This window comes from Fistularia commersonii, chromosome 34 (assembly GCF_037954325.1).
Source record: "Fistularia commersonii isolate RoL2024-O1a breed Wild chromosome 34, RoL_Fcom_v1.0, whole genome shotgun sequence".
In the NCBI taxonomy this organism is placed as follows: Eukaryota; Metazoa; Chordata; class Actinopteri; order Syngnathiformes; family Fistulariidae; genus Fistularia; species Fistularia commersonii.
Window position 1 is genome coordinate 8,114,315 of NC_141317.1, and position 19,308 is coordinate 8,133,622.

The 19,308-nt window shown below is 48.3% G+C and overlaps 1 protein-coding gene across 4 annotated transcripts in view; it reads left to right on the plus strand.

The window, feature by feature from the left end:
• Positions 1–19,308, plus strand: part of zbtb46 (zinc finger and BTB domain containing 46) — a 68,980-nt gene continuing 49,672 nt past the window's right edge. For 3 of the 4 annotated variants that reach the window (XM_086141773.1, XM_086141770.1, XM_086141772.1), the window contains exon 1: positions 5,392–5,685. The gene's annotated coding sequence lies outside the window, so the exon portion shown is untranslated. Of the gene's footprint in view, positions 9–5,391; positions 5,686–19,308 lie in introns of those variants that run through there. The other variant, XM_086141771.1, reaches the window with a different exon arrangement.

Genomic DNA, 19,308 nt, shown 5'->3' on the forward strand with positions numbered 1-19,308 from the left:
TGCCTCAGGTAAGACTTTCCCCGGCTTCCAGGAGATCGGGGAGGATAATTTGTTGCGGCGCGGAATGGGGTCGTGACCCCGCGCGGTCGGGGGAACCAAATTAAACAGCGGCACTGAAGTCAAGAAGGTCGTTAAAGGGACAGAGGATTGCGACGGGGGGAGCAGAACGGAGGGAGGAGGGGGGGGGGCGGCGTTAACCCCTTCCGCCGCCTCCCACAGAAACGAGAGGAAGAGATGAGAAAGGAAATGCAGTGGAGGAGCAGAGATGAGAGGTCATATTATTGTAGCATAGCAACCCAGGTTTCAGTGTGGGTTGAGGCAAGCAATAATATATAATATTGCTGAGAGGTTAGACAGCTTAGAAGAACCTTTCAAGATGGATGAGGAAAGAGAGGTGCACTTTCTGCACACAAGAGGGGGAGGGAAGGTAGCAGAAGGGGTGGGGGTGAACAGTCAGTTGGAAAAAAAAAAAATAGCCAATACTCCCACCCTTATCCCCCCTCCTCTCTCGCTCTCCCTCCCTCCCTCCCTCTCTCTCTCCGCTCTGTGCATCATTAAAACAAGCAGAGTTGTGTTCAGAGCGTGGGGCTGCGCTGAGACACTGACCTCCACAATAAGAAGATGTTCTTGCTTCGGGGAAGAGAAGGTCGTTTTTTTTTTTTCTTTTTTTTTTTTTTTTTTTTTTTCTTCTTTCCTCTCTCCTACTACTTCCAATGGAGTAAATGAGATTAGGAGGGGGTGGGGGGGATAGCGGAGAGAGGGATCAAGAGGGTCGGCGTGCAGAAAGAGAGCGGGAGATAGCGAGCCGCGGTGGGGAAAAGGGGCAGTTTTGATGTACGATAAATAACACAGGGAACTAATGAATGATAAACAGGACGGGATCCGAAGCGAAGCGCCCAGGTGCTTCCGACGGGCCCTCGGAGCCCCCCGGAAATCCAGAGAAACCCCCCCTAAAAACGGGAACATGCGGATGCATCTATTTGTTGGCAGTCGGGAATATCTCCTCCCGTTCGCCACAACTTTGCGCCGCCGTCCGGAGGCCTCGTGTGCACGCCATGGGCGCAAAGGCCCGTCGCCGCGGGGACGACGAGGACTCCCCGCGGGTGACACGAGGACAGGCGCCGGTGCAAGCGCCCCCCCCCCCCCCTTCGAACGCCGCTTTTCACGCAGGAAGCGAACGTGTGGGCAGCAAAGCGCAAACACATCCTCTGTATCCTCTGGACGATTATACATCCTTTAAATCCAATAACCCCGATTCATTCTGCCTCTGCCGCTGTCGGTTTCTCATCTCTGCCCATTCATCTACACCTTCTTTGAAAAAAAAATCCTCATCATTCTTTGGCCCCTTTACTACCTCCGTCCTCTCTCTATTAAAAAAAAAAAAAAAAAAGTAATTCCCGTGATCTTAATTTGTCCTTTCCCCCCCCCCGTCGTCGTTTTCGGGATACCGATTCGGGTATCGCTAAGCTGCACCTTCACACGTAATGTCGTCTCACACCTTGTGCCAAATATTCCTTTGTGCAGCCGTCCCCCATCCCCAGCCTGCACCTGGAAGAGATAGTGTTCTTCCAGCCGCAGGCTCTGCTTTCAATCCAAGCAGGGCTAGGATGGCACAAGCAGCACGCAGCGCTTCCCCTTTCTAAATTGATAGTGAAGGGTAGTGGAAGGGGCTCTGAAAGCGCCTGGTGCTATTTTTATGACAGTTGTAGATTTTTTTTTTTTGCCTTTCTCTGTTTAATTCAATGTGACCAATTACACCGCTGAGTTCCTCAGCAGGGGGCCCACGCCGGGAGAGCGAATTAACGCTCCGACTTAAACTTTTTTTTTTTTTTTCTTCCCTAAAACGCTTCTTACGCATTTCGTCCCTTTGTGGCAGTTCAAACAAAAAGTTGTCACTGAAGGGCACCCGGTTTCACTTCCTGTTCCGCATCTCTGGGTTTTGTGCTCTAACCGCCATCAACCAGACCGCCCAGACAAAACTTTTAAAGGGAAAACGACACGACCGCTTTCGTTCTTTGAAAGCGAAACTATAAAAAAAAATACGCGGAAATACTGACACGCTGACCCTCTTCGTCGGCTACAAACGCGCGCGCAGAACCGTAACCTTGCATTCCAAGGACTTTTTTATGAACATGAGCGGGATTCGCACAGGCGCAAAAAAAAAAATCCCTCCTGAGTGCCACGCCGTCATGACCGTTCACGGGGGACAAAAAAAAAAAAAAAAAAAAAAAACACGTATAAGTGGCCTGATGAAGACTGAACCCGTCCGGGCGCGGAGGAAGGGGGAGGTCGGCGGCCGGGGTCGGACGGCCGAGGTCGCTCTCGTCACGTCAGGCGGATTGGAAGGCCTCGAGGCCGGAGGGCGCGCAGCTTTGAGTAAAGCAGCTTGTTTCAGGAAGGGATTGTATTTGTGGACGGTACTCGAGTGAGTGACAGAGAGAGAGAGAGAGAGAGAGAGGGAGAGGGAGGGAGAGGGAGAGGGAAGGGGAAAGACAGAGACAGAGATCTGTGCCCAGGCATTACAGACATCCAGCCTTAATCCACATGGCCTGACATTCTCCGCTATCCAGCTCTCAGCAGCCAACTACCCAGACTGATGAAGGCCCCGCTAACCCCCTGTTGTGCAACGCCACACGTCACTCTCTCCCCCACACACACACAGACACACACACACACGACATGTTTGGCTGCTCTGCCCTCTTCCCCATTAACCTTTCCCACTTCCTCAATTCCCAAACACAGCACAGATACACTCATTTCCTATGAAACATCCCACCCAAAGTTCCTCATTGTAGACATTTACATACAGGGTTTTACTATTTGCTTGGGCAGGGATGACACACACACACACACACACACACACACACACATTGCTGTCAAACTCAGTTTTCAATGAAAGGAGGCTGATGCCGTGTTGGAATTTATTACCATGCATACTAATATAAATTAATGAGCGGCATAAATCCCTTCTCAGCCCATATCATCTAAAAAAACAAAACAAAATAAAAGTCTTGCAAACCCTGAACAAAATAGAGAATCTGGTTTTAACAACTTTTAAACATTCATCACCAGTCAAGTTGAATTTTGTGTGTGTATTAAAAAAAAAAAAAAAAAAAAAAAAACAGAGCTGGGAAATATTCGTGTTGACTGAAATACCAGCCTGTTTTACGCACCGTCGCGACAAATGGCACTCTGACATGTCGTGGGTCCACACGCAAACAAAACATGCGGGTGTAATTCTGCCCCAGAGTGAAAAATGCATAATTATAGCATTTACCAAAAGAGGCACGAACTGTAAACACAACATTTATGAATGGGCGATTCCAGCGTTTGACACGGACGTCGATTCAGGTGCGGCGACCGGCTCCCTCGCTCTGCCTGACGGAGGTGGAACGGCCCCGCATTTGAAACGCTGAGGAGGATTGATAGCATCAGGAAATGAGTCCATCCGACAGACAGCGCATGGGAGATGTTCTGGAGATAAAGTTGGGTTTGGACATGTAGGGAGGATCGGAGGGATGGTGAAGATCCGGGTGGAAGGATGCCGGGGTCGGAGGCCTGGAGGAAAAACCAGAGAGGAGATTTATGGATGGTGGGAAAGAGGACAGGAAGTTAGTTGGTGCGACAGCAGAGGATGCAGAGGAGAGGGTGAGATGGAGACGGATGATTGGCTGTGACCCCTGGAGGCAGCAGACCGAGGGAAAAGAAGAGCGCTCGAAATTCTTAACGCAGGCTCAAATCATAGAAATCATTTTTAAAAGGTATTTTAACGTGACGATCGTCCTCTTGTCCAGATGTTGTTTACCTTCACGTCAGTAAAAGGTGCAGCCGGAAACCAAAGCTCCTCTATTGGTGAACATGATCACCCAGCAAAGCTGATTATCAGGTTCGGAAATGAACTCTTATTTTTATTTTAAAAATCGCAACCTTTCTTTTCTGTTTGTGGCTCTCTTTCTCACAACCTTGTATGTTTCCCAGATCAATACGCAAATGAAGAACCTCAAGCTGTTATGATATTCTCTGTTCTAAAGGATCACAATGAGTGAAACATTACTTAAAGCAGTTGGGAAACATTAAAAGGAATAAAATAATGATAATCCTAATAAATGGTCTCCACTGTTATAAGGCTTTCACACTTTGCAGCTACAAAGTGATACAAGTAATAAAAATATTGTTTTTTCTTCCTGAAATTCCCACACTGTTGGATAATTAAAATTAAGATATCATTAATAATAATTCTAATAATAAATAAATAAATAAATGAATAATAAATAATATTTCCTGTGCATCGTGTATTTGCAAGTGTATTTGCAGTCCCTATGTCCTGTATTGTAAGTCGCTTTGGATAAAAGCGTCTGCCAAATGCAATGTAATGTAATGTAATGAAATGTAATTCAAATGATTATAATAATTAAATATTATATTTAAATTAAATAATTGAATTAAATATCATTATTAATAATAACACATATACTTATTATTTTTATAATAATTATTATCATTATTATTATTATTATTATTATTATTATTATCATTACTATAGTAGGGCAGCATGGTGGCCTTTGAGACAATTCCCACAGGTGGCCTTTCCGTGTGGAGTTTACGTGTTCTCCCCGTGTGTGCGTGGGTTTCCTCAGGGTTCTCCGGTTTCCTCCAACAGTCCGAAAACATGCATGAAGTTAATTAGAAGAACTGTAAAGAAAAAAACCACCGGGCCTTTGTGAATAAGAGCGTGAAAGCTTGTTCGTCTCCACACGTGGCCCCGCGATCAACTGGTGAACCCCAGCTCTCGCTCACAGACAGCAGGAACCAGCTCCAGCATCCCCGCCAACCTAAATATAGGCTACACGATGGATAATGATAATAATAATTATCATAATAATAATAATAATAACAGGGTGTAATTACCATATAACTTGAAAAGTACAGAAATGACAAGTCACCCCTAAAACTACATGTCCATACTGATGTGGAATTACTCCACACTTGTCAGAACATTGACCCCCTTCCTTCCTCCCCCACAAAAAAATAAAAATAAAATAAAATAAAAAGTGCGGGGCAAAACAACAACATTTGTTGGGCTTTGTGTTTTCTTATCATTGCCACAAGGGGGGGGTGAATCTCCCGGAGCCCCAGGTCAGTGCTGTCTCCTGTGGCAGCAAACACACGGGGGCATTGCCCACCACTCACACATCCTTATTATTATTTAATATTATTTATTATTATTTTTATTATTATTCGGGCGCAGATCAGAGAGATATAAGAGTTAAGTCGTATTTCCTGCCTGGAGAGAAAGAGATAGAGAGAGAGAGAGAGAGAGAGAGAGGGAGAGAGAGAGAGGGACGTGTGCGCGCACACGCACGCCCGCTGAAGAGACACGGACGTGCACATAGGGGAGGAGAAGGAGGGGGAGGAAGAGGAGGAGGAGGAGGAGGGGTGGCTCCTGATACCAAGACGCGGAAAAGCAGGGGAGGGAAAGAGAGCAAGAGAAGGGGCTGCCGGAGGAAGAGCGGGCGGTGGGAGAAAACAAGGGGGGGGGAAAGAGGACTTGGAGAAAACACAGAGGAGAGGAAGAGGAAGAGGAGAGGAAGGGCAGCGCTCGGTGCTCTTGGACATCCGCGTCTCAGGCTGTCACCGCGGACCGGACCGACGCCACGGCCGCCCCCGGACCCCATGGGGTAACAGGTATGTCAGACTTCCTCATCCGAGTCGCGCCTCTTTCTCGCGGTTTCTGCGAGGGTCCAGAACACCCCCGAACCCATCCCACCCGCCACCCCTCCCGAATCCCCCTTTCCTCCTTCCCTTCATCCCTCCATCCCCTCCATCCACCCCTCCGCCGCCGTCGCGTCTGCAGCCGGGAGTTGCAAAGCGCGCAGGTTGGAGACATGACACAATGCAAGTGTTCCAGTTGGCCGTCGCGGTGTGGAGATGGTGGCGGGTGGGTGTGGGGCAAAAAAAAAAAAAAAAAAAAAAAGAAAGAAAAGCTGTTGCGTGAAGGCCTGTCCCTCTTTTTTTTGCTGTAAAATCCACGTTCCGTGGGGCTGGTTACACACGGCGTGACAGCTTCGGCCGTGAAAGTGCGGCTGTACGTGACAGCTGCGCCGGCTGTTGCGCGTCTTGATATTTAGACGAGCTGTCACTCTATTGACGTGCGGGTGGGAGTGTGTGTCTGCGTGTGTGTGTGTGTGGTTAGGTCGCACCTTGTAACGATTGCTAAACAGAAAACTGATCGTGAGTATTATGGGATGCACCCCGGGTGCGTGTATGTATATCCACACGTAACCGTGAGTACTTCTCCAGGTGTCCAGGTGTGGGAGACGCGCACAACCGCCTCTCAGCGGGGTCCGAGGAAATGTGTGTGTGTGTGTGTGTGTGTTTTCTCGCAAAGTTTTTCTCGACCCGCGTCCACGTCGGGCTGCGGGGAACTGTCGTGCACGAATGCCGTGCCAAATGTAATCCCGGTGATGCTCCCCGCAGCCGTCTGGAGGGGATTCACAAATGAAAGCGCCAAGCGCCTGGAAGACAAGGGCTTAAACCCCCCTCCTCTTCCTCCTCCTCCTCCTCTCCCCTCGATTAACCTCCTAAAGGGGGATTTCTCCAGCTGGAAATTTCTGCTGCGTCAACACCCAGCCCTTGAGTACCAGGCTGGACTTGTGTGTGTGTGTATGTGTGTGTACTGATGGTGCTTTCTCATATTTTGCTCCTAATCGTTCAGGTTATCTTCTGCAGGCAGTTTGAAAAGTGTGGCGTTCAAAGTCACCTGTGTTTTCATTGGCAAGTGAAAGTGATAAAAAGAGTAAAAAAAAAAAAAAACGTCTCCCCTCCCCTGCCTGTCCCATGTGTGTGTGTGTGTGTGTGTGTGTGTGTGCCTTCTGGCCCGTTCCAACCAATCTCAACTTTCAGTCAGGTGAGTTTCCTACAAGTAATATGGCGCCACGGCACCGACTTCCTGTCTGCGACCGTCATAATATCCTCGAGTTTGTCGCCAGTCGTGAGTGTGTCGGAGGTAAACGCAGCGACGGCTCCGAGTCCGTCGTTTTTAGGTGTCGTGTTTTTGTTTATGTTGTGTTCGGGAACTTGTAGGACCCCCCCCTCCAACCCACAACACCGACCCTCCCCCGCTCAGGTAGCGCCGCTCCCCACTTGGTTTCGAAGCGAGAACCTCCAGCTTGAAACGGCGTGCGCGCTGTTTGACGGTGGCTAACTGGATCTTGGGGATTAAGAGAGCATCGGGGTGATTTTTGCAAATTGTCTTAAGGCCTCGCAGGATTTGTCCTGTTGCGTTGCCCCTCCACTCGCCAAGTTAAGGGTTTGAGCTTGATATGATAAGCCCTCCAAAGACCTCCGTTCGGTTATTCAATTATTGTAGGATTGGGTGTTTGTTTCCATCTGGATCCTCGCAGGACTCCTCGGAAGAGGGGTTTGCTTGCAGGAGGCCATCATTTTAGAATATATTATGAAACTGTTGTGTTCATGCAGCACAAACTCCTCTATTTGCACTGCTGGTTTCTATTACAGTTACACTGTTTCCTTAGTACTACCCCGCTGCCCTACTGAGTCTGTTTGGAATCAGTGTTACAAGAACAGTGGACATGCGTGTGTGTGTGTGTGTGTGTGTGTGTGTGTGTGTGCATCTCCATCTGTGTGTAACACAGGGAAAACACAACGGCGGAGAAGACAACAGCTCCAAGGATGAGTGGAGGAGGTGTGTGTGTGGGAGAGATCAGCTGAAACATGGGAAAAAAAAATTTTTGATTTGCCTGTGTGTGTGTGTGTGTGTGTGTGTGTGTGTGTGTGTGTGTGTGCACGTGGGGTGAATTGCAAAGGAGGATTGGAGGCGTTTTCCGTTTGTGTCATCTCCCATGAATGGACCTTTTTTTTTTTTTTTTTTTTTGGGAAAGTTGATCCTGCTAATATAAGCATGTTAAACTAAATTCGAGTCCTGCGTGGTATTTGTTGAAGTTTGAGGCTGTTGGAGGTGTTTGCCCCGCGGACGTGTGTGTGTGTGTGTGTGTGTGTGTGTGTGTGTGTGTGTGTGTGAGACAAAGTCAGACACGGGGGCTTGATTTGGGTGAAAAGGTTTGGCATCACGTACACACAGACACTCCTTAATTCAAACAATTGTTTTCAACTGTCAGTTTGAGCCCCCTGGCAATATTTAGCATACACACTATCCATTTAAAAACACACTTTAACTGTAAAACCTATCGTGCAAAGTTTATTTCTATGTCCATCGGGTCAAAACTATTTCACTTGCATTTACAATTATAGCGTGTGTTAGCAGTAGCTGCTTAGCATTGTGCTGCGCCGTCTGTTTGGGACCAATAAGACCGCCACGCCTACTCGGCTTGTGAATGAGGACAAAAAAACCCCGCCGGCGGTTCTTTCGGGGTCTTCCTGATTACTCATCGCTTACTTTTACATTCACCTACACGCCTTCGTGTGTTTAGTTTCTTCCGGAGGGGGAACTTTTCTCTGCGGTCGTACAGCGCTGATACGTTCACCAGGCAGCGGCGGTTATTTTCCATCCTCCCTCCCAGCCGGGCGGATAAAACCTCGGGACAAAAGCATTATCTCTTTGACGAATGTCTGTCAAACTGCTCAGGAGTCGAGTTTTAAAATGCAGACTTGGTGAGCCGCGTTACCCGCTCGTATTGTTTATCGCGAGAGTGTCGTGTCGCGATTTAGCGAAATCCACGCGATGATAAGCAAGAGCCAATCGGAAAAGCCGGTTCTCCTTTTGCGCGGCGTGGATGTGAGAGGTTTTGAAATAAGTTTTTTTGGACGTGAAACTTCCCCCTCGTGGAGGCGGCGCCGCTCGCTCCCGTGCAGGTTGTAGGCCGACGCACGTGGTCGCAGGTTAGTTTGTTCGAGCCGCCCGCCGGACGTGTTTGTTTAGATGGACGAAATGGCAGTAAACAGTACAGTAACCTCATCTTGTCTCCTGTCACTCCACAAATAAAGAGGTCAAACGCCCTATAAAGACTCATTTAGTCCCTGTTAGCAGTCCTGTGCTCTAGTAATCTCTTTGTCTCTATCCCTCTCAGCCAGTTACCTCATTGTGATCCCCCTCGGAGCTCACTTGTTAATGGGAACACCTGTTTGGCAAACCGAACACACACACACACACACGAGCGCACACCTTTTCATGACATGCTGTGTGTTTTCTTTTTTTCTTTCAAGTTTTTTTTTTTTTTTTTTTTCTTCGACGTGCCCTTTATTTTATTTTTTTCGGCCCGTTTCGGCGCGATCATTCCCACCAGCGATTCACGTCAAGACAACGCGGCACACATTGCAACCCGGACTGAGACGAGCTCCATCCCCCCGTCTGCTAATAACTCCCAAAGCTTTTTAGCTTAACTGCTTCCAAGCACATTGTGCGGCGCTGAATACAGGTGCTCCTAATCCTCACGGGGTTACAGGGATGCAGTGGGGGATGTGTGTGTGTGTGTGTGTGTGTGTGAGTAACAGCTGTCCTTCCTATCCACCTATCTAAGATGATAAGATGATCATCCGCCTAATAGTGAACAGGTGAAGAACACACACACACACACACACGCTCAAATGCTCTTCACCATCTCACCAATATCGTCACATATGTGTTAATATTTGTGTGAATGTGTGACTTTGCAAATGATAGCGTGTCAGTGAGCGTAAGAGGTTTCCCTTCTGGTTTTTTTTTTTTTTTTTTGTTCTGTTCTTTGTCCTCAGAATTTTCAATTAGGTGTTAATTTGCAGTTCTGTCATTAAAAAAAAATCAAAAAATATCTAAAAGCCAGTAGTGAGAGTTAAACGGCAACAGTGTAATTTGACTTTGAGGGCCGCTGGATCACACGTCCTTTAGGGAAAATCACCGATTTTTTTTTTTTTTTTTTTTGCGCTTTTCATAGTGATTGCTTCTGTCGTACGGAAACTGGAGCGCGGCGACTCCTTCTCGGCAAACCCGTGTGATTCTTAACTACGGGATCTTTTTTTTTTTTTTTTTAATCATCTCATTTGCAACATCATTTATCAGTTCTATCGTCTGTGAAACCTCATCTGTCTTTCACCTCCTTTGCTGATGAAGAACTTCTGACACCTAAATTCATACACTGTGTGCTTCATGTTGTGCTGAGATTGATTCTACAAGGGAGGTGGTGACTCAAGCAGATATTGAGTTTTCAGTTATATTTGCACTTCTTATGGAATCGCCCTTATCAACGATCTTGTGGAATCCTTCCTTTGTGACACCGGGACGAACTCAACGTTTATCCACGGAGGATACACATCAGTGCAAACGCCGATTTGAACTTTTAAAAAACATCGATTCATCTTTTTTCTTCTTAGAAATGTCTTTTCATTCGTTCATTGATGCTACCCGCTTTTTCCTGCACATAAAGAGACCTACAACTGTTCACCCTCTCCTCCATCACTCCCTCTTTCATACATCGTATAAAGAAATACAAGTTTTCATTCTCTCATTCACACAATTTTGGGGCCTCCAACGAACGCCCTGCATGTTTTCGGGGACCACTGCGCCGCCGTGGCAACGGTCTATGACTTTATTTTACACTGTCAAGACTTTGATGATTTTTTAGAAACGCTCGCTTCAATTTTTTGTTTTACAATAGAACATCTTTAAAGATCACATTTATTATCAGTAGAGAGTAGTTCACATTAGCACATAAAGATAAGACAAACAAACAAACAACCGCTAATGTTGCTGCTCTCCTCTAATGAGCTGACATGGGACTGATAATTGTTGTTGGCATAAATTGCTCCTCCTGAGCAGACACTCTGACTTACTCTGATTTATGGTTTTGCTTCTTTTCCAAAATGCTCACAACAATTTGCAGTTTTTTTGCCCGATCGCCTCCGATTGTGCAGCTGACGCGCAGCCTCGGCGCCCCTAACCGAGTAGAATTACCAGGTGGGGCGGGACTGGTAAACCGGGTGGGGGTCTTCACGCTAAAACGTCACGGTTTCAGTCCGATCCGTCGGAACAGCCGCGCCGAAACCGACGTTTTTCGGGCCTTGAGAGACGCGCGGATTGCCGAAAGCCGCGCGGAAGTATGTGGTTTGTTAGTTGTTATTTTCCCGGTGAAAGAGTTTGCCTTTCATGCACGCAGCGTGAGCATTTGATGAGAAATTGAGCAGCTTTGAGCAAATACATCTTTAGAAACAGTCAACTAGCCTCGGGCTTTGGCTGGCGAGAGATTTCCATATCAAAGCTCAGGTGAAAGAAGGGGACAGATGAGGCGGAAAGAGGAAAGGAAAGAGATATATTGAGGGAGAGAGACCGGAGAGACGGAGGGCTGATGAAATAGACATATATACACTTCTGGGCCTTGTTACGCTGTCGTTTTCTCTCTTTGCGTGGCATAGTTTAGTCTGAGTTTCGGCGCCTTGCTCGCCTGGATTTAAACTCCCAGATAGTAAAAATACACAGACTGGACTTTGGAAAGTCTCGAACGCGATCCAGCGTCACCGTCTCGCAAAGAACCCGCGCCGACCGCCACCACGCGTGAAGCGGAGAGTGGTTTTTCTCCCGCTTCCTGCGGCCGACCCGTGAGCCTCGGCCGACGTTCGGATCCCTGTTTGATATTATTACCGCGAAGCGTAAAAGTCGCAACTTTCCCCGGAAACAAGTCTCTTCTTCAGCTATAAGTGTCGGCGCTGACCCCGTGGAACCGACGGCGACGCTAATTAATGGACGGGGTCTTTCGCGCGGCGCTTTGAGAGACGAGTGTGTGTGTGTTTCCGCCGAACATTATCCCGCTTTGTAGAGTTTTGTAATCCGGCCGTGGACTCGGGCTAGAGTGCTAAAGTGCTGCTAACAAGGCCTGTTTAACATTCTCTCCTCTGCTCAACATACAATTATTCCACTTCGCTGCCATTAACATGTACAGTAGACTTGGCTTTTAATTGGCCTGATATGACTAATGCCAGATCAACTTGGATTTGCTAATTAGTTTTTGCTTTAAAAGTGCCATCAGGACATGAAATATTCATTGATGTGAGGTGGAGTGAGGACTGTGGGTGGTATTAGTGGGATATTAGCGGTATAGGCAGGCTGCTCAAATGTGCACGGAGAAGAGATTGAACCTACGTTGGCCTATTGTGGTCGCTTATTCATACTTTGGGTGAGGTGTTAGTTTTTTCGTCACAATTTTAGACTCCCACATGCACACGTTCGTCCCACGCGCGCACGTACGCATTCCCGGCATGGCGAGGCCACCTCTTTCCACCGCGTCCCCCACCTCCTCTTCCTCTCGCCGGCGCCCACCTCTCGCCCCCCCCCCCCCCCCCCCCCCCCCGATATTTCATCTTTCCCGGCCTCCTCGCCCCTTCGCCTCCCCCTCCTCCCTTACCTCACCCCGGCCCCTGTCCTCCCCGTGCCCTCCGCCGTGTCCCGGCTACATCACCCTCTCCTCATCCTCCTCTCTCCTACTCATCCTCCACCTTTTCGATCCCCCTCCCACTCCTTAATCTTCCACCTCTCCTCCTCCACCGCCCCCTCCTCTGCTGTAAGTGGGCCAGGTGCCTCCAGTGGCCTCCCCTACTCCATTTCTCATTTTTACCCTTTCTCATTTTTACCCTCTCCCTGTTCTGTTTCTCATTTTTATCCTTCCCCATGACCCCGGCTCATATTTATACATCCCTTTAGCGCAACAGCTAGCAGCGATGGATGCGCCAACCGCTTTGCTCCTCGAAAACAAACGCGGCCGCCGACTGAGCTGCCAAGACCAGGCATCCGACTTCCAATGAGTTCTCTCCTCGGGTTAGGAGGTGAGCTCTCGAGGGGTTGGGTTTTTTTTTTTTTTTTTTTTGTTTTTTTTCCACGCCGTGAAGCCATACTTTGTGTTCGACATCATATGAGCATTAAAAGTCCGTATGGAAAGGGATTTTCAAACGTTACGCGAGGCCGCCCCTCCGCCGCCTTGGTTCCCTTCGCCGAACCGCGCAGCTTCACGTGAACAGAAGTGAGAAAGTTCACATCCTCTTTTTTTTTTTTTTTTCGGTTTGCAGCGAGGGGTAAATCCGCTCCCCCCCCCCCCCACCCCATTCGCAGCGCACGCGTACAAACACACGCAAACCCTCGAAACATGTGTGGAAGTCTCATTGTTGCAGCCTTTTTGTTCCTTTTTTTTTTTTTTTTCCCTCTCTCTCTCTATGAATGCACACGGTGAGCTTGCAATGTGCTTTTCACCTCATCTTGCCCCCCCTTGCCGCCCCCTTGCCGCCCCCACACCCCACCATCCCCCTTTCTTTTCATTCATTGTCATTCCCCGAGCCTTTGTTCTGGCTGGCTCTTTTTCTTGCCCCCTTCTTTCTAATCTCTCCTTCTCACCCCCGCACCTCCTCCTTACCACACTTCTTCTGTCCGTCCCCCTCTTCCTGATTGTTTTGGTGTGCGCGCCGGTGTGTCACGACAGGGGGGCGGCGGTTGATTGGTGGTTTTAGGACGGACACCTGATACCGGTACCGCTCTCACCACGTGGGAATGTGTGACTTCAAAATTGGGTTTCCCGGTGTGGGTGTCGTCCTCGGCGGCACGATCACGGCGGCGAGGACAGCGGTCCTTTTGTCTCTTCCCTCTTTCTTTGTGTCTCACGTCTAGTCCAACCAACCCCCCCCCCCGCCCCTCCAAACCGCCCTCCTCCTGCATGTATTTACCGTTCTTTCCTTTCCTGTCGCCGTTGTTGTTGTTGCCTGCCAGCCATGGCAGCCTTTCATGTTAGTCAACAGGTGACAGTCAAATGTCAAAGCGCATCGGGGTAAACACATGGCGAGTGAAAAGACAGACAGACTGATAAGGAGTGGGAGGAGGGAAGGATAAGAGGACGGGACAGGTGACGGTCCAGGTGAGGCCGCCCAGCTCATCCGTCACAGCGGAGTCGGTGGCCCGGAGCCACGTTTGTCAACGTCCTCTTTTTCCGCTCAAACGTCCCGTTCTTTTTTTTTTTTCTTTTTCCTCGCCGTTTCAGCTACGCCGCCGCGCTGTCGGCAGATTCAAACATAATTAAAACCGAGTAAATTGTTTAACGCCCGCGCTGATCGCTTTCCCGATCGGAGCCGGTTGTTTTTCTTAAAGCGAGAACGACCGAAGGGGCGACCCCCTTTGTATCGACGGCCCGTATCGACGGACGTCCGCGGAGATCCTCGGTGCGGCGTATCGAACCCTCCGGTCTCACAGACACAATCGAGTGTCCTCCATGTCCGGTTCTCCAATAGGCCACCGTGCGACACTACAGCGGATGAAAAACTCCCCATCGATCCCGAGCCACTGCGCGCCGCTACTGTCTTCTGTTCTTCCGCGGCTGATACATCTCTATCGCGCCTCTCTTTGTTTTCCCTCTCCTCCTTTCCTCCCCTTTACCCCCGTGCATCTCCTGTTTCCTTTCCTCTTTCTTATCCTTCACCGTCTCTTCTGCAACTCCAAAATGCGAGCCTCTATATTTAGATGCCCCACTCTTCTCCCCTTGATTTCTCTCCCTTCATCTCACCTCCTTTTTCTCCGCCGTTGAAGGACAGATTTGCAAAAGCGCTCCCGGATTCATCGCCGTTGTATAGCGGCGCCGTTTTGATCAGCCCGATGAGCGACAAAGCAGCCCGGGGGCCAATCGGATACCAGTGAGTTTTTTTTTTTATGAACACGCCGCTGCACGGGAGTCGTTCGGCGGCGCGGCGGATTGTAAAACCGGCAGACGGTCGCAAAGTTAATATTTAAAAAAAAAATCGCGTTTTTCCCCGGCTTTTCCTGCGCCCCCGAAATGTTTGTGAATTAGATTAGACGGGAGTGAAGTCGCATTTCATATTTGTTCAGAGCGGGAGGGAGGAGGGCGTGCCTGTTGAACTTGCGAGTACACACTTAAGCCGTGGCTTCTTTGCTCCCCTCTTTGCATGAGCTCATTGTAAGCCCGGGCCCTGTGTGGATCTGAGAAAGATGCCTCTGTTTGCTGTCTGACAGAGCCACCAACTTGCTCTTACACACACACACACACACACACACTCTGTGGACACCCGCCTTAGCACTGGATCGTGACTGGCCACCCGCGGTGAGTCATCGCCATTCAGTCATTTACTTGCACATTCATAAACCGCACTTTTTTTTTTTTTTTTTTTAACAAACAATAATCTCCCAGGTTCCGATGACTTTGAATTCGCACATTCTGCTTTTTAAGCCCCGCGTTTCATTTTTGATCTGGCTGTGCGTCAGCCGCGCTGTCGGTTTTTACAAGTCGAGAATGGGCAGCTTGCGTGTTACTGTCATATATAGTCGTGTATAGCTGAGTCACGTCTTCATTTTCTTATTTGTGTTAAGATCGCTTGGACAACACACACACACACACACACAAACACACACACATACCAAAACGCGCGCGCTCGCAGGCTTTACCGGGCCCATCCAGGCGGTGCCATCATCATAACAGAATGAATTGCCAGCAACACAAAACAAATAGAGGGTAAATTTACTTGAAAAAATCAAATTCAATTAAATCATCTTTTTTTTAAAAATTTTATAATTAAACAGATTTTAAAATAAGGGCGGCTCCGTGGTCAGCGCTTCCGCCTCACGCCAGGACAGTCCCTGGTTGGATTCCGACAGGCGGCCTCGCTGTGTGGAATCTCCATCTTTTCCAAGCTCCTGCAAACACATGGAGGAGGTTCTGTGGAGATCCTAAATTGTTCACAAGTGTGAAAGATAGTGTAAATATTCTCTATACGCGGCCCTGTGATTGACCGGCGACCGTTCCAGGCTGAACCCCGCCTCTCTCCGGCACGCCTCCGACCCTGATAATGCATGAATGAATAAATAAATATTTCTTTTTTTAGATATGTCTACTTTCTCTTAGCAGTACACTTGCCCTTCACGATCATTGTTATTGTTCTTGACCACAAATAATAACAACAAACCATTTTTTGTGCAGCAATTTATTATACATACTCATGTATATTATTCTATATTATTTTGATGCTGCCCCCCAACTGGGAAAAATAAAGTTTTTCTGATTTTGATGATTCTGATTCCCGTAAACATAAATTATATATTAGTTCAAATAGCCGATGTATGTATTCAGGAGGGGGCCCACACCTCTATTCCTTCCATTTATTCCCTTCCAGTATACCTGCAGCCCACTTGCAGATCGTAGCCCACACAGCCGCGGCATATGATCACCAGTGGGTGTGAAGAGTTATGGGAGAAATTTGGATTTCTCGAAATGTCAGGAAGCATTCATTGCTTTTTTTTTTTTTTTGTCTTGTTTTTTTTCTTTTTTAAAACATTTATTTCTTTATATGTCAGGTGTGAATGTGTAACTCATGCAAATTCATTTTTCCAAAGTATGTACTGAAAACGACTTCTTTCTCTAGCCTCAAACTTAGCATCTGTCAATTTTTTTTTTTTTTTTTCAGATTGCATATGAAGAGTTAGAGCAATAAATTCAGATTAACAAATCCCTACTGGTGACGAAGATTCGCATCATTTATTACGTGCAACTTCACCTCGGCAGAAATATCATATATTTCTATATTTCGTCATGTGAGCCAGGTCATGCAACGGAAGTGCAATGACTCCGCAGCAGCGGCTGAACGTTAATGCAAACTTCTTAGCGCACTGATATTGAGTTAGAACCCCCGTATCATCCATCAGGAAGTGAAACGTGTTTTCAGCAGATGAGTTGCTGAGATTACCGGCTGCTGCAGTTGAATGGCTGGTGACGCATTTGCTTTTTTTTTTCTCTCCTCTCTTTCAGCTCACAGGATTGAAGGTCCTTGGTTTGAATGTTCAGGCCGACGGTGTTTGCGCGTTCTCCCGGGGTCTGTACGTTTTATAATCGTATGTCTAGATTCCTCCCAACAAAGACCGTAGATAACATGATCGCCTAGCTTTAAGTTTCAAACGGGTGCTTTTCGGTGCACCAGCTAAAGCCCTCCTCTCGCCCGGCAACAACCCGACTCCGCTCCGTTTGGGAGTTTGCACGGGATACGTGTTCAGCTGATTGAATGAATATTTGACCAATCGGTCTCGTTCCACAAAGTCCACGGTTCCCAAATATCTTCTTAAAGTCATCTCATCCAGATAACCGCCAGGCGGTACGTTGAGATGCCTTTTTCTAATAAAGATGCGATTCACGTTTAGACTATTACCCCGCAATTACAGTGATAAAAAATGACAACCCGCCTTATGAGGCGGAAAAATGTATAGCCACGTCGAACTCGTTGAAACGTAGACTTGATATTTTAGCTGTGCTGACTGAAAAATAGTTTGAAAATTGTATAATTTTAAGCCAAGTAAATGAACAAGAATGTAAGGATATAAATGAATCCAAAAATTTTTTTTTGAAAAGAGAAAAGGTTATGTACAACAATGTTCACCGCCGTACAATGGTCTCTTTCGGTGCTTAATAAAGAGAATAATTGCGACAGACCGTGGTTCTCGGACCCGCTCTCCGGATCGGTTCACAATATCTCGTGAGACAACAAGCTGATGACGACCAGCTTGGTTGCACACAGAGGAGAAATGAATGAATGCATGAAGTTTGACTTCTCAATGACACGTTGGAGTTCACCGGGGTCCCGCCCTTGTTTACATCCAGTCGGAGGTGACAGACACCGTCCACCGGCCGCATTAAGGGCCAAAGGTATCAAACAAAAGACTCTCCGTCTGGTTATCTGTTCCTGTTTCCTTCACCTCTGTTCCTCCCCGCCGTCGATTTCCCCGTCTCCATTTCCATTCGCCCCTCAATCAACTACCTTATTTCCAGCTTTTGTTTTTCCTGCCCTCTCCCGTCCCCTCCCCTGGCCTTCCTCGCGTGCGAGGCCCGACTCGTAGCCTCGCAGCCCCGCGTCATCCGCACCTCCCTCCTCTTTCACGGAGGGTTCTCCGACAGTGGTAATGAGATGTTTTATTATTTGAATTCACAGCTTTTAATAGAGAGAGAATTTAGGCTAAGCCCCGGGTCGTCGGTGAGGGAGCTACCACGGGAGGCGTCGCGGGCGAGGGGGGGCCCCGGAGAGAGAGCGATAGCCCAGAAACCGCGCATACCGCGACGGCGTAATGGGTGTAAACATATAGATAATGACATCGAATAAAACAAACAAACAAACAAACAAACAAACACAGACGGGAACCCGGGGGGAGGGGACGCGACATTTCTTGCTATTACAAGCTTTGGATTTTTGTGAACTCAAATCCTTCAGGTCGGGGCTGCCGGGGGGGGGGTCTGAAACCCAGATGACACCGAGAAGACAAATAAGAGCGCCTTAGAGTCACGCCTTTTTCGTTTTTTGTTTCGGTCACACCGGGATGATCTCAGTCCATCCTTACTACGACTGGATTTACATAAGATCACCCGAGGCTTAACACCTCATGTGGCCGAGGACGAGGGGCCGGGGGGGACGATGGGCCAAACTATACGCTTTTGCACCGCGAGCCGGATTCGGAGCTTCCGATGCCGATTCTTCGGCGGACGTCCATCGGCGAATCTCATCAGACGACGGGGCGGTCTTCGGGTCTCAAAGCAGCGGGTCCGGGTGTTGCGTTCAGGTGGTGCGTTCAAGGTGGGATGGATATTGGTAGTTGAAGGGGTTGCAAGGGATGAAGGGAGTTGTGCTAAATCTCGCTAAGCCTCCTGGATCCTCTTTGGTCCCTCTCCATATGACATGGCTATCCTTCTTTGAGTCAATCTCTTCCTCCACCTTGGTTCCTTGGACGGCGGCCAGGGAAGCAGAGAGCGGACCGAGAAAGGGAGAGTTGGGCCGAAGTGTAAAAAATGCGGCGTGATCGGTGGAAACGGGGGGTGGGTTGAGAAAATAAAGGTGGACAGATGGAGCGCGTGCGATAAAAGAAACAAGGGGGGACCGACGACACGGACACACAGGGAGAAGTTAAGCAACGCGGAAGATAAAATAGCACTTGTGCTGTGCGGTCCATTTGGGGAAGAAAGCTAAAGCCAAGAGGCTAAGACTGAGCTAATTCAGAGGCTTTGCTTTGTTAGTTTTTAGTAATTGTAGGCATGCCTGGTTTTTTGATGTGCGTGTGTGTGTGTGTCTTGTGCATATTTGCGAGTGTGTTATTTTTGTCCACGCCTGCCTTGTTGATGGGCTACCACCCTGGCTTGTCCCGGAAGGCTGCCAGCTCCGTCGGATTGGGGATTAACCCCAGGATAATGGCCTCGATGCCCAGTTGAGTGGAAGCAAAGCTGTTTAAAAAATATTTGCTGCCCGAGCCGCTCTCCTCCCACTTCCTGTCTCCCTCTCTTTCTGCCTCCTCTCGTCGCCGCTTCCTCCGCTCTTTATCTCTCACGCTGTGTGCCTTTTACCGTC